Source organism: Ischnura elegans, chromosome 1, assembly GCF_921293095.1.
Source record: "Ischnura elegans chromosome 1, ioIscEleg1.1, whole genome shotgun sequence".
Classification (NCBI taxonomy): domain Eukaryota; kingdom Metazoa; phylum Arthropoda; class Insecta; order Odonata; family Coenagrionidae; genus Ischnura; species Ischnura elegans.
Genome location: NC_060246.1, coordinates 160,693,144 through 160,705,451, shown reverse-complemented (window position 1 = coordinate 160,705,451; position 12,308 = coordinate 160,693,144).

The window sequence follows — 12,308 nt, the reverse complement described above, 5'->3', positions numbered from 1 at the left end:
TGGATCGACCGAGTTAGTAACGAGGAAGTCCTAACAATAGTAGGAGAGAAAAGAAGCCTCATAAAAACCTTAATAAGAAGACGGAACAACCTTATAGACCACATCTTGAAACATGATAGCCTGATGAAGACAATCGTCGAAGGACAAGTGGAAGGCAAGAACGGAAAACCTCAACAAAATATATGGAACAAGTTAAGAGAGATGTGAAAGAGAAGAAATTCGTAGGTGTGAAAAGATTAGCTGATAGGAGAATTGAGTGGAGAGCTGCGTCAAACCAATGCTAGGATTGTTGACCAGTGATGATGATTGAAAATTTACGAATTATTGAACAATGCTATTTATATAGCTTTTAAATAGCAAGCATGAGGTGTGTAAATTCAACTATATCATCTAAAAAAAACGGTACTGATGTATTCTATTGTATTGGTGAGGAGATGTACGAGGGGCCATCAGGGGAGGTTGGGCAGCCAACTGACCTTTGTCCCTCCAAAGAATACGGCCCTCCGTAAACCCAATGAGCGGGTAGCACAAAAATCTTCAACATTTCGAAATTATACTAAGAATACATTTCTGATGTAGGTTTTCGGGGCGTTTAGTGTCGCAGTAGAGTGGACTTCCGGGTTGCGTCCACGTTGTCATTATAATGGCGACGCATAGCGGGCTAGAATCGAAAAACGCTGGCCAAAACCTCACAAACTATTTTTTTGAGCTAGGAAGTTGAAACTTCGCATACATATTCTCAAATAAATTGAGCATAACTTTCCATATTATTTCGACGTTTCACCTGCAGGCGTCCTCACGCCAGGCACACCTCAGCCCGGACACTTCAACCCTGATCTAACCCAGAATTCCACCCTACTGCGTATGGTAAGAATAGTGAAAGTAAGTTTTCAGCTTAATGCAAGCAACAACGACACAACAGTGTAGTTTCCTTCATCAAGAAAAACGAAAGGCATTGATTGCAATTTCTTACCCACCATTAGTGTATTCATAATATATAAATTATTTGGTTTTAGAAATAGCGGTTTAGACGAATGGCAATGGTCTATTTTAACCGCATTTGAAAGAGGCCAGATTGGCGCCCACGCGATGCCACTCCACGTGACCTCACAGGGACCTAGTTTCTATACGAGTAGATAGGAGTTTTACATCGTCTGAGATTACCAATGCATGCATGAGGCACAGAGCCCAGGGAAACATCTCTCAATAATCACTTATTAAAATTGTCTAAGGTCGGAAAGTTTCCTTCGTTTGATAAGGTAGTAATAATCCTTATTTAAGCCAAGCGATACCCGCTAGCAGGGTACTCTGCTACCTGCTAGCAGCCTGCGTCGTATCAGCCCTCAAAGCCTCGCCCCAAGGTCACCTCACTTGCAGCATCGGTAACAAGAACGATGTCACACGGAGTTTTCCCATCATTCCTACTTAGCCGTCGCGTTTTCGCGCGCTTGAAAATGTTCACTTTTCGTTTAATCGCGAAAAACAGATATCGTCATTTAAAAATCTAAAAGGGTGAAACGCGTACTCCAGGAGTAATAATCTTTCGATTTAGGCAATAAAAAAATAATATGAAACCACCCTATTTGCGGAGGGAGAGGAGGGGACAGATGAAGAACGAAAGAGAGGGCGAATGAGCGCGGTTGCAGTGAGTCGGGTGCGGAGCCAATCGACGTCGTCGTCGTCCTCATCCCGAAAATGGGCGGATTTAATGTGCGTCCGCGTCGAGTCTCGGATCCATCATCCGGGATTTGTAGCTGGGATGGCGGCGGAGGGAGGGAGAGACACATGGGATTGCCCCGGCCAGCCTCCCTCTCTCCAACCGATGAGGAGGAAGAGGGGGTGGCACTCCCATCCCCACAGGAAAGAAGAAAAGAAAAAAAAAACAAAGAAGAGCAGAGATCACTTTGCGATGAACAACCGACTGACCTGCCAGCCTTCCTCGAACGACAAAAATGGAGTCGCTTCACTTCGAAAAAAAACCCTCTCGCCCGCATTTTTAAAGGGTGACGTGATTTCGACATGCTTAGTACACCATCAAAAAGATAGCTTCACTTTTTAACTAGGGAATTCTCGAAGTATTTTATGCATTGTGGCGGATTTCGTTCGACATCTGCTGTCTGTTCCGACCGTATTCTTGCGGGTTGGACAAAGGGAGGTCAAGGGAAACACCGCGTCGAGTCCTCACCGACTGCGTGCCCGACCCATTTAATGTATATTTAAATTGACCGTAAAAGTTGTGCTAGTCAACGGAAATACATTTTTAAACAAACTATAGTGACTGCATTTCTTACCCTAGATGAAAAACACATTGTATTGTGACGGGTGAATAATAAATTACTACCCATTTAATTATCGTCAACTTTTAATCTCCGTTTAATCGGGATCATAAAATTTTTGAGTAATTAAGTTATAGCAATCCTAGCACTTTATTCTGGAAAAAAAACTGGAAATAGTACAAGAAGAAGGCACCTACCACCTGCCACCCATCCGTTTTGTATAAATATAGCCCCGTGACCAACTAATACTCATTGTACTTGATGATGACCTAACGGTTGAAACACGTCGTACTCTCAATAAACCTGTGGAAAAGTGCCATATCTCCATTCTTTTAATACTCACTCAATTAAGTATTCATAGTAAGCATCGTGTATACTCACAGCTTGATAGAATATGTACCCTCTATGACTCAGTATTCTTATACTTCCTCTGCCAAAGGTAGAGGACGCCCGAAAAAAGATTTCCACGAGAGAGATGTATTTTTCTCCCGTTTTCTCAAGCGTATAGTCAATCCCGGACCCCATTGAAGATTGGCCGCCTCTCTTCCCCAACAACCTTTGCCCTTTCGCATTCCTTTGCTGCGACAATCAGCCGAGCCAGCAATCACACGAAGGGGCACCGCAAGCAGGAAAGCACAACTGACACGCACGGACGACTGACCGACTAAGCAATCCGAATGAATTCCGCTCACGAACTAGTCGAACGGAAATGCACACAAAGAGCGAAAGGAGCGTCTTCGGAAGCGGTTTTATCATCATAAAGGGTTCTCGGGGTGAGGGGGAGGTTAAGCAAAGGGGGCGTGGCAGGCATGGAGAATGAATGACGTGTGTCGTTTGAAATAAGGGTCGCAAACGTATTCAGCACATCACGTGACCGTCAGAAAAGGTGGAAATATGGTTCACTAATCCCTACGTACAGAGGGTGAAAAAAAAACAGCCGGCCAAAACCCTTTATTTTTGCAATTTTCACTTTTATTTCCCCTACCTATAACCGGCCAACTAATGCCGGCCTCGGTAGAGGCAGAAAGTACTGACCTGCTAACTTAATCGTCGCGGGTTCGAATCCCACCTGGATGGAAAATCTCCCATTCAGGGAATGGATGTATGTGCCTGTCCATCAACTCAATTGCGAGGTAGGTCTGTGTATTCCTAAATTTAGTAGATAAATAAAGACCAAATGATAATTATTCAAGACAGCTTCCGAGAAGGACTCATGGAATGTGGAAATAAAAAAAGAAAGAGGATTTTTCAAGACAGCGATAATCGTCCCCAGCGGCTATAGGAATAAATGAGATCACACACATTTTTCCAGGAACTAGAAAAAATTTTCAAGCCTTTTCCGACAGCATTTTTTTCCAGGACTTCCTAGGCTCTCCAGGCGTGGGGGTACCCTGAGATTCTTTAAAAACAACAGCATGTTAAAAAGTACTGACAGTCGCGGTCAAGATAGCCATGGGCCCTTTAGCTGAGTGTGAGAGCCCTTGTCCACCGGATAAGATGAAGTTTGCGGATGGACCAGGAGAATATAAGGAGGAGGGGTGTGTTTATATATGTGTATAATTGGAGGGCGCCTTAAACGCCGGCGTGCGTCTGTGCCGTGAGAGGGTGCGTCGCTGGCTGCGATGCGATGAATATTCAGATGCTCTAATGGTGCGGAACGACCGCTCCAACGAGCGCCGTGGGCGTGGAATGGAAAGACGCGGATCGTCCCCACAGCGCCCTTGAGCACAACGAGGACTGGGTGTGGCCAGAGAAGCCAACCCTTGCGGTTTAAAAATAATTATCCTTTTACACAAATCGTTAATACTTCCAAAAAAATACAAAAAGTGATTATAATAATAATAACACAGGCCAACAAAAAAAATTTGTTTGGAAACTTTTCTTATTTTAATAGCTGATCTTTATAGATTTTCATGTGCCGAATCCAAACCTGGCCTTAGTTTTTTTGTATCACCCATAGTTTCAAAGCAATATGTATTTTAATATTTAGTCTAATACCCCAATACGGTATATAAGGAAATCAATGAAACACTGTGTTACATCATAAAATTGTTTGTATTTACTACGGAATGATAATACAGGGTTCACTAGTCAACTGGAATTGGTCTACATTTCCTTTCCCTTTTTTCCTTGAAGCTTCTTGTGTATCTTTTTCTGCGATGAATCGCTTGCTGAACTTCTCGGTGAAGTACCAACAGTAATCTCCCATTATCTTCGTTCATTAGACCTACTTTTTCATTTTTATTATAACTATAAAAAAGCTGTTAAATTCTAGAAATATTGCTTTATTTCATAAATTTTACTGTAAAATATGAATAAATGGTGGGTGATACGACGTTAAACCCATCATATTTGGATTCAGCAACTTTAAAAACATAAGAATAAGGTATTTTCAGTAAAAAAGTTTTTTCATTGTTGGCCTGTGTAATTCGTCCATGTTGGGTGGGATTGGGACAAAGAAGTTTCATCTTCCATTAACCCCACGTCATACATTAAATATTTTCAGAGGAACACATTGTCAAGTTACCCTTAAAATTAAATGCAGTCAACCATGATAAAAGAAAAGAAATGGTTATTTCCACGCTTTTTCTGTTCATTGCTATGAGGCTCAACTATGTGGAAGTTAATATTCGAAAATCTTCGTTGAATTCAACTTCTTTATTTCGTCCGTACGACATGTTTCGAACCATAGAGGTCATTATCAAGTACAACAAATTTGAATGGTAAGCAAACATATATAAAGCCCTCGAAGAGAGGGTGGAGGGAGTGGGTGTCAGGAGGGGTAGGGGAAGGTGTTGGGTTGGAAACCCCCAAATGGAGGTTGTATTGAGAATTGAGCAACCGAACAAGGTTTCGACAATTGCGTCTTTTTCAAGGTACATACCTTTTAAAGTAAGGTGGTGCGTCGAAACCATGATTGCTGTTGAGTTTTGAATAAAAAGTGTGGGAATCACCATTTGTGTTCTTTTTTGTCATGGATACATCGAACTTCCACAAAATCGATCCTAAAAACGATTTTATACGAAGCGCAGTCAAATTTCATCAAAAGAGGGATCCTAATTTGCTTTCAAAAAAAAAACGACAAAAATTCAAATTGAACTACGTTACATTTTTCCAAGCGTAAAAACATGTGAAAAAACGTGGGAAAAACATAAGGATATTGACTTTCGTCCTAATTGGAAAAAAACCCACCGAAGAAAAACGCCCACATAATAAGGGGGTGTTAAAAACCTGCGAAGCCAACTGATAGAGAGCTAATGTAAAAAAAATACAAGAAATTTCAAGGAAATTTCACCCAGAACCTGGAAAGAAATAAAATGAGATGAAGCTCGAGGAGACAAGCTAAGTATTATAGGAGTAAGTACAAGTGAGAGAATTCAAAAGGATTAAAATTAGGGATGGTCAGATCGGATACCTGGGATCCAAATATCCGCGGATACATCGGATACATCGGATCCAAAGTCGCGGAAGACATCGGATCTGGATCCGAAATTTTAAATAATAGCTTCAGTGAATGCAACACCCCATAAGGGTGGAAAGAGTTCCGATTCTCTCTTCGAATGCGCCGTCGCATGCGATTCTTGTCCTACTCATGAACTGTTTTTTTTTTTTTAAGCTTTCGCAGAGGTTACGTAGGAGAATTTTAGCCGTGGAAAATAAAAAAGGCAAAATACGACTGGCACAGTGTGACTCTTCCCAAGAGATTGAACAATCATCGGGGGAATCAGCGTCAGGAATTTGAAAATGCATTTGGATCCGAAAATATCCGATCCGAAAGATCAACGCCACAACGAAACATCAAGTTATCACGAGGCAAAGGAAAAACATTCGACCTTTTCAGGTCATTATCGGGAGTTAAAATAACTTCTTCTACCCCTTGATAAAGACCTGAAAAAGTCGAAACAAGTAGTTTTTTAATTAACACTGGGTGGAATATAACAGTTTATTTCTTAATCTATCGTCTCACCGTTCCACGAAATGAACTTGTAAACTTGTACTTGAACTTGTAAAAAATTGATTTCATAAAAAATCAGAAAATTGATGTTTCTCCCGTTCTCTATATTTCCAAGGGATGGCCTCCCCAACGCTTTTCTTTGTTCCACGCCCACGTCTCTTAAAATAGGAGAGGGGATGGTGTTGGAGGGCCATTTCCTCCAAGGAACGCCTCTCTCCCTCCCACTCTCTTCCTTCCATGTTTCGCCTCATTTCATCCCCGTTCCTCGGGATGCAGAGGGCGTGGCAACGGTTGTTAGGCCGTCCAACACCCACACCCCTCTCACCCGTTGAAACAGTTTTACAAATGATATTGACGCTTAAGAATACGAGGGATGAAAAGGATACAATTAGACCATAATGCTTGCAGAAGACGTCATGTTTTCCAGTGCAATAAATAGCGGAAAGCTTTCCAATTTAATCACTAAGAACCCTGCAAATACCGATATATCAGAGATAATATTATTCTTACTTCATAACATGTATATACTCCTTCATATTTTGACCCGGCGCCCTGTGACGTCATGGCCAAATTAGCAGTGCCGGAACGCTCTTTCCTTGACTTTCTTTAGAAGTGAAATGTTACGCCGTCTTTTTTTTATCATTACCAGTCATTATTTACGTTTTATTACCAATTTTTTTGTTTTGGTTAGGAATGCATAAATTAGAACTATAGAGGCAACAAAAATTGATAAAAGCTTAATTTGACTATTATGTATTTTGTTGACGAGTGCGGGAATGGCGGTCCGGCACCATGACACCTCTGACGGCGCCATAAGACAAAAATGCAAATAAAATCACAGGACAGGAAATAAAGGGATTGGAATATAGAGCAGAAAATGGACGAGGACAAGGGTGCTTTGCCAGAATTTTTTTAATCTCTAGTTTCTGGATTTTCCCTTCAACCGCAGCACCGTTGTCCACGTTCTTTTATTTCTATTTGTTCCTATCACTTTCTTTCCGTTTTCATGAATTTATTTGTATGCACAAGGGTCCTTTTTTTCGTCCACCGATAGCTCAGCAATAACACCATACAAGCGAAAGGCGGGTACTGCGCGGATAAGGCAACTGAACATCCTCCGCACCACACGCTCAAATCATTTCTTACCGTTAGTTGTTAGTTTTAGGCTAGTGGAAATCTCATTAGCTACAACTGATTCTCCCGCCAAGAGTGCACTGCGGAGCGAAAGCCAGAAAAATCGCCAATAGGGTAGTTTCCTTCATCAAAGAAAACGAAAGGCATTGATTGCGAATCGTTACCCACCATTAGTGTATTCATAATATAAAAATTATTTGGTTTCAGAAATCCCAGTTTATACGAATGGCAATGGTCAATTTTTACCGCATTTGAAAAAGGCCAGATTAGCGCCCATGCGATGCCACTCCACGTGACGTCACAGGGACCTAGTTTCTATACGAATAGATAGGAGTTTTACATCGTCTGAGGTTATCAATGCATGCATGAGTCACAGAGCTCAGGGAAACATGCCTTAATAATCACCTATTAAAACTGGCTAAGATCGGAAAGTTTTCCTCGTTTTATAAGGTATTAATAATCCTTATTTAAGCCAAGCGCTACCAGCTAGCAGGGTACTCTGCTACCTGCTAGCATCCTGCGTCGTAACAGCGCTCAAAGCCTCGCCCCAAGGTTACCTAACTTGCGGCAGCGTGAACCAGAACGACGTCACATGGAGTTTTCCAAGCATTCATACTTAGCCGTCGCGTTTTCCCGCGCTTGAAATTTTTCACTTTTCCTTTAATAGCGAAAAATAGATATCGTCATTTAAAAATCTAAAAGCGTGAAATACGTACTCCAGGAGTAATAATCTTTCCATTTAGGCAATAAAAAATAATAGGAAACCACCCTACTGAGGTGAGAGGACGCTGTATTAGTATTGCTGACGAGTGATGATGATGGGAAATTTCTCGATGTGAGACGATCGTCAATCCTCTCTAATTTTAACCGATAGTGGTATAGATATAGGTCTCTTTCATTTAATAAAAATGGATTGAGTATGGCACGGTATTTGAAGGAGACGACCGACAGACTAGGCCATTTGCTGAATGGTTTACTGTACGGGGGTGATGAGTGGAGAGAAATTCGGCGACGCTACTCTATGCTGAAATTTCGCGGACTTTGATTGTAGCTCAAGTTCCCAGCTGATTTAGCTGTCTACTGGCAAGTTCTAGACTTTTGATGGTTTCTAGCGTTTTATTTTCGCGGTGTGGTCATGGCATAGTGTCGTAGGCTAAGTGGGGGTGGGAATGTGGGAGGGGATAAAGGCAGTCTTGGGGACTTTGTGCTTGGCGTGTGGTGGTTGGGTATAATCCCAAAGAGTTGTTTGGAGTTCATTTTGCGTAGCAGGGAAGGATTTCTCGAACCATGGAAGGTATGATTTCAAAACGGAAAGAAGAGGGGTTAGTTTTATGTCTTTCATATCGTCATTTAAAAATCTAAGAGCGTGAAATGCGTACTCCAGGAGTAATATTCTTTCAATTTAGGCAATAAAAAAAATAATAGGAAACCACCCTATTGGCTTCAACATTGGCATGTCTTGACCTTCATGTCAATAAAAGATAATTTTTGATGTATTGTGGCTACAGATCAGACGGATTAAATACGGCACTCATGAATCAAAGCAAAAATTGCTAGGATGGATACACCAAAAAATTCAGGCGATCCTTTCAACAATCGAACAAGATATTCTCCCGTTTTTTGGTTCAAAAAGGTATGCTGTTCTTGTATTTCATGCAGCCGTTGACAGCGGTTATGCAGCTGCCCACTGTGCAACATTACGCCCATTCCGATTCAAAAAAAAAAGAGACATGCTAAATTCTGGGAGTGTTCTGATCCATGACAACGCAAGTCATCTCAGAGCTGATTCAGCTGAACTCCTCCTTGAGTAATGTCAATGGGACATTGTCGATCACCCACCGTACAATGCTGACCTCATGCTAGGTGACGTTTCCTGGTAACGCTGAAATGAAGATGCGGCTAGGAGTGAAGCGTTGTCAAACGGACGATGAGATTCAGGACAAAGGAAAAAATCATTGGAAGTCATTGGTGGCAACATACTATGAAGAAGGTATAGTAAAGTTTGTCCGCAGGCACGACCAATTCCTCAATCTCTGAGCCGATTACGTCGAAAGAGCACCACAAGTATGCTCAATATTTAACTATGACAAATAATTTATCAATCATTCCATATCCTGTTCATGACCCATCGGAGCTTGAAAAGAAGACGCTCATATATAAATGTAAAACTTCAGATGGCCCTAGGGTGGGCACACAAAATCACTTGGAACAAATAAACAAAGGAATCAAAGGATGGAGCTAACGCGTGATATTTTTCCCTTATTTTCGATGGAACAAAACTTACCTTACTCAAGAGAAGAGAGGAACAGGAATGAATAGGGAAACAATGAGAAAACAAGGAAGGGTGCAAGGAGAGGGTAATGATCGAGGGAGTGAGAAAGGTTGGCGGGGATTGGTGGCGCTGTAAAAGGGCGCGGCTGATTCCTATTGCAGAAAACGCACAAAAACCCATATGCGCGCTTGCTCAAATTCCTTCAGCTCTATAGTTTGTTCACTTTATGTCTGTGGGTGAGATTTCACGAGAGCCCGGACAATCTCGGATGGCTTCGCGTAAAGGGAATGGGTAGTACCGAGAGAGAGAGAGGAGGAGCGAACATAACGTTGCCAAATGTACATAGCCGCCCTACTTTGACAATGAAAACGTATGAGTCATAGGTAGCCACAGGTATTTTAGCCTTGGCGCCGAAACAACATACCTACTCATTTGGAAGTCATTTGGGATAATCCTTTCACAGAAGCCCATGACATTGTCAGCTACCGCGCTGAATGAGGCACCGTTGGTGTAAGGCTTAATTAGTCACATACAAGAAGAACGCGTGAGGCTTGGCAACACTGCTCCACGAGCAAATTCGCGATGTTCACTCGGCGGAGGTCTGAGAGCGATTGACTGGTGCCACGCCTACTGTTTGGTGATTGGAAAAGACAAAGTCACATGTCGAAAACTTTCCCTCCCCTCATCTCCACTTGCTTTGGCCACACCAGCTCACCCGCAGAGATAAAATGAAGAGTATAGTGGGGTGGTAGACGGTGTAGAGGGAGTCCAATATTCCTATTTGTGACAGAGAATATTACTGATAAGTGAGAAAAGAGTTCCTCTTTACTTCTTCGAGGGCTAGAACAATTGTCGACCATATGCTGTTCCCGGGTAAATATTTTGGTGGACGGAGAAATTTTCCGAGCAGGTAATCCGACGTCAGAGTTGAGTGCTCCGTAAAGAGCGCTTAACAAAAGTTGCGCGCCCGCTGGATGAGATGCAAATCCGCATTCCTCGCCTTTAATCGCCTCTCGTTAGAACCAGTCCACTTCCAGAGACCTCATATCCCATTCATTCGTCCCACCTTCCACAGCCACTTCTAACCAATCCTAGAAACCTGACCGTTAACTCAAAATTGCACTCTCGCACGGGATGCATGAGCTTAGCATCGTATAAAATGTTGATGCTGGCACAGAGAAGTGTGTTAATAAATGTACAAATAAGTAATTCTTTTCCAGTCTTTTTTTTTAATCAGCATCAATGATAACAACTCAATAATTAGCATCGCCATCTCTAAAAAAGTGTCCTACTCATTTATTTGCCATCAACTGACCAGGAGGTGGCGGGGGGGGAGTTTGAGTAAACAAATGAAGGCCGAAGGCATGAAACAGACAACAAAGTGGCGTGAGGGTGAAGATCAAGGTTTTTTTCTCCAAAGGAAGGCTTAACTTAAGCGAAGGTGAGTCAATAAAGAGTAAAACATAATTACAAAATCCACCCAGGCTACTGACAATTTCAAATGTTTCCATAAAATCTCATTTAAGCCCGATGTCATTACAATTTTAAATATCAGCTGTCAAAGTAGCTAAAATAATTGCACAGGCACGAATGATTTGGAAAAGATTTTCTTTCATTTTGAGCAAAATTAATTCAAAGTTTCTTAACTCTGTATTTAAAACTTAAGCAACTTAAGCTTAAGTCCGGCCAACATAACAAATATCAAAGTCCTCGAGCTTTAATTTATGCACTCCGCTTTTGTCCATACGATCATATTTGTCCTTATAATTAAATAAAATCTTATCAGGCGTCAAAAGGTTGTAAAATGAAATATTAGTACTCCCCTCACACCGCCTCTTCCTACCTTGGCTCTAGTATATATAGATGAGAGTGTGCCCGACTCATCACCATTAAAATGACAGAGTGGAAAACCATGGTCGGTAGGGGAGTTATATAATGAAGCGTGGAAATCGCCATTTCTTGTTTATATTTCATCCTGGATATTTAGAATTTCCACCGCGTCAAGTCTCAAACGATTTCCTATACTTCGACCTGGTTACTCACGTGTTGTTAGATCCTCGACGTGAAGAAAATTCTCTCCTCACTCAGCAGAAAAACTTTCAAGAAGCTCCTTGAATTTGTCGCATTCGTCCACAGGATTCCAGGCAAGCCCATTCACACTTCCTGCACCATCGCCTGCGCTGAAAACTTTTATGGAAATGTTAGAATTCGTGGCTACGGTCCATCCACGGTGCTGCTAGGAGTGTACGGTTGCATTTCTGCCTAAAAGGCAAAAATGTCAAAGTTCAATCCACCCGACTCCACATACGTATAAGTATCCGCTTTCACTGTCCCGTTGTGTTCTCTTTTCCGTCCGCTGAAAGGAAATTCCTTCGACTCGGCCCCGGGGACGGCGCGTGAGGGGAATGCTGCCTCTCTCTACAAGGCTACACTGTCCACTGCGACGGAATAAAAGCATTTGTCCCGGCAGAAAAGGGAAGCATTCTCTTCCTAAGACAGAAACCTTTAGTCTTCGCTTACTCATGCGATAAAAACATTTCTCACGTTCAATTACTTCAGTAATTTCGGCTGTCTCCCTAAAATTTTCCTTAATTTATGCTCTTTCAATTTTAATAAATAGCTAATTTTCCACATTTTAAGACACTTGGCAATACTAGGAAAATGTCGGTAA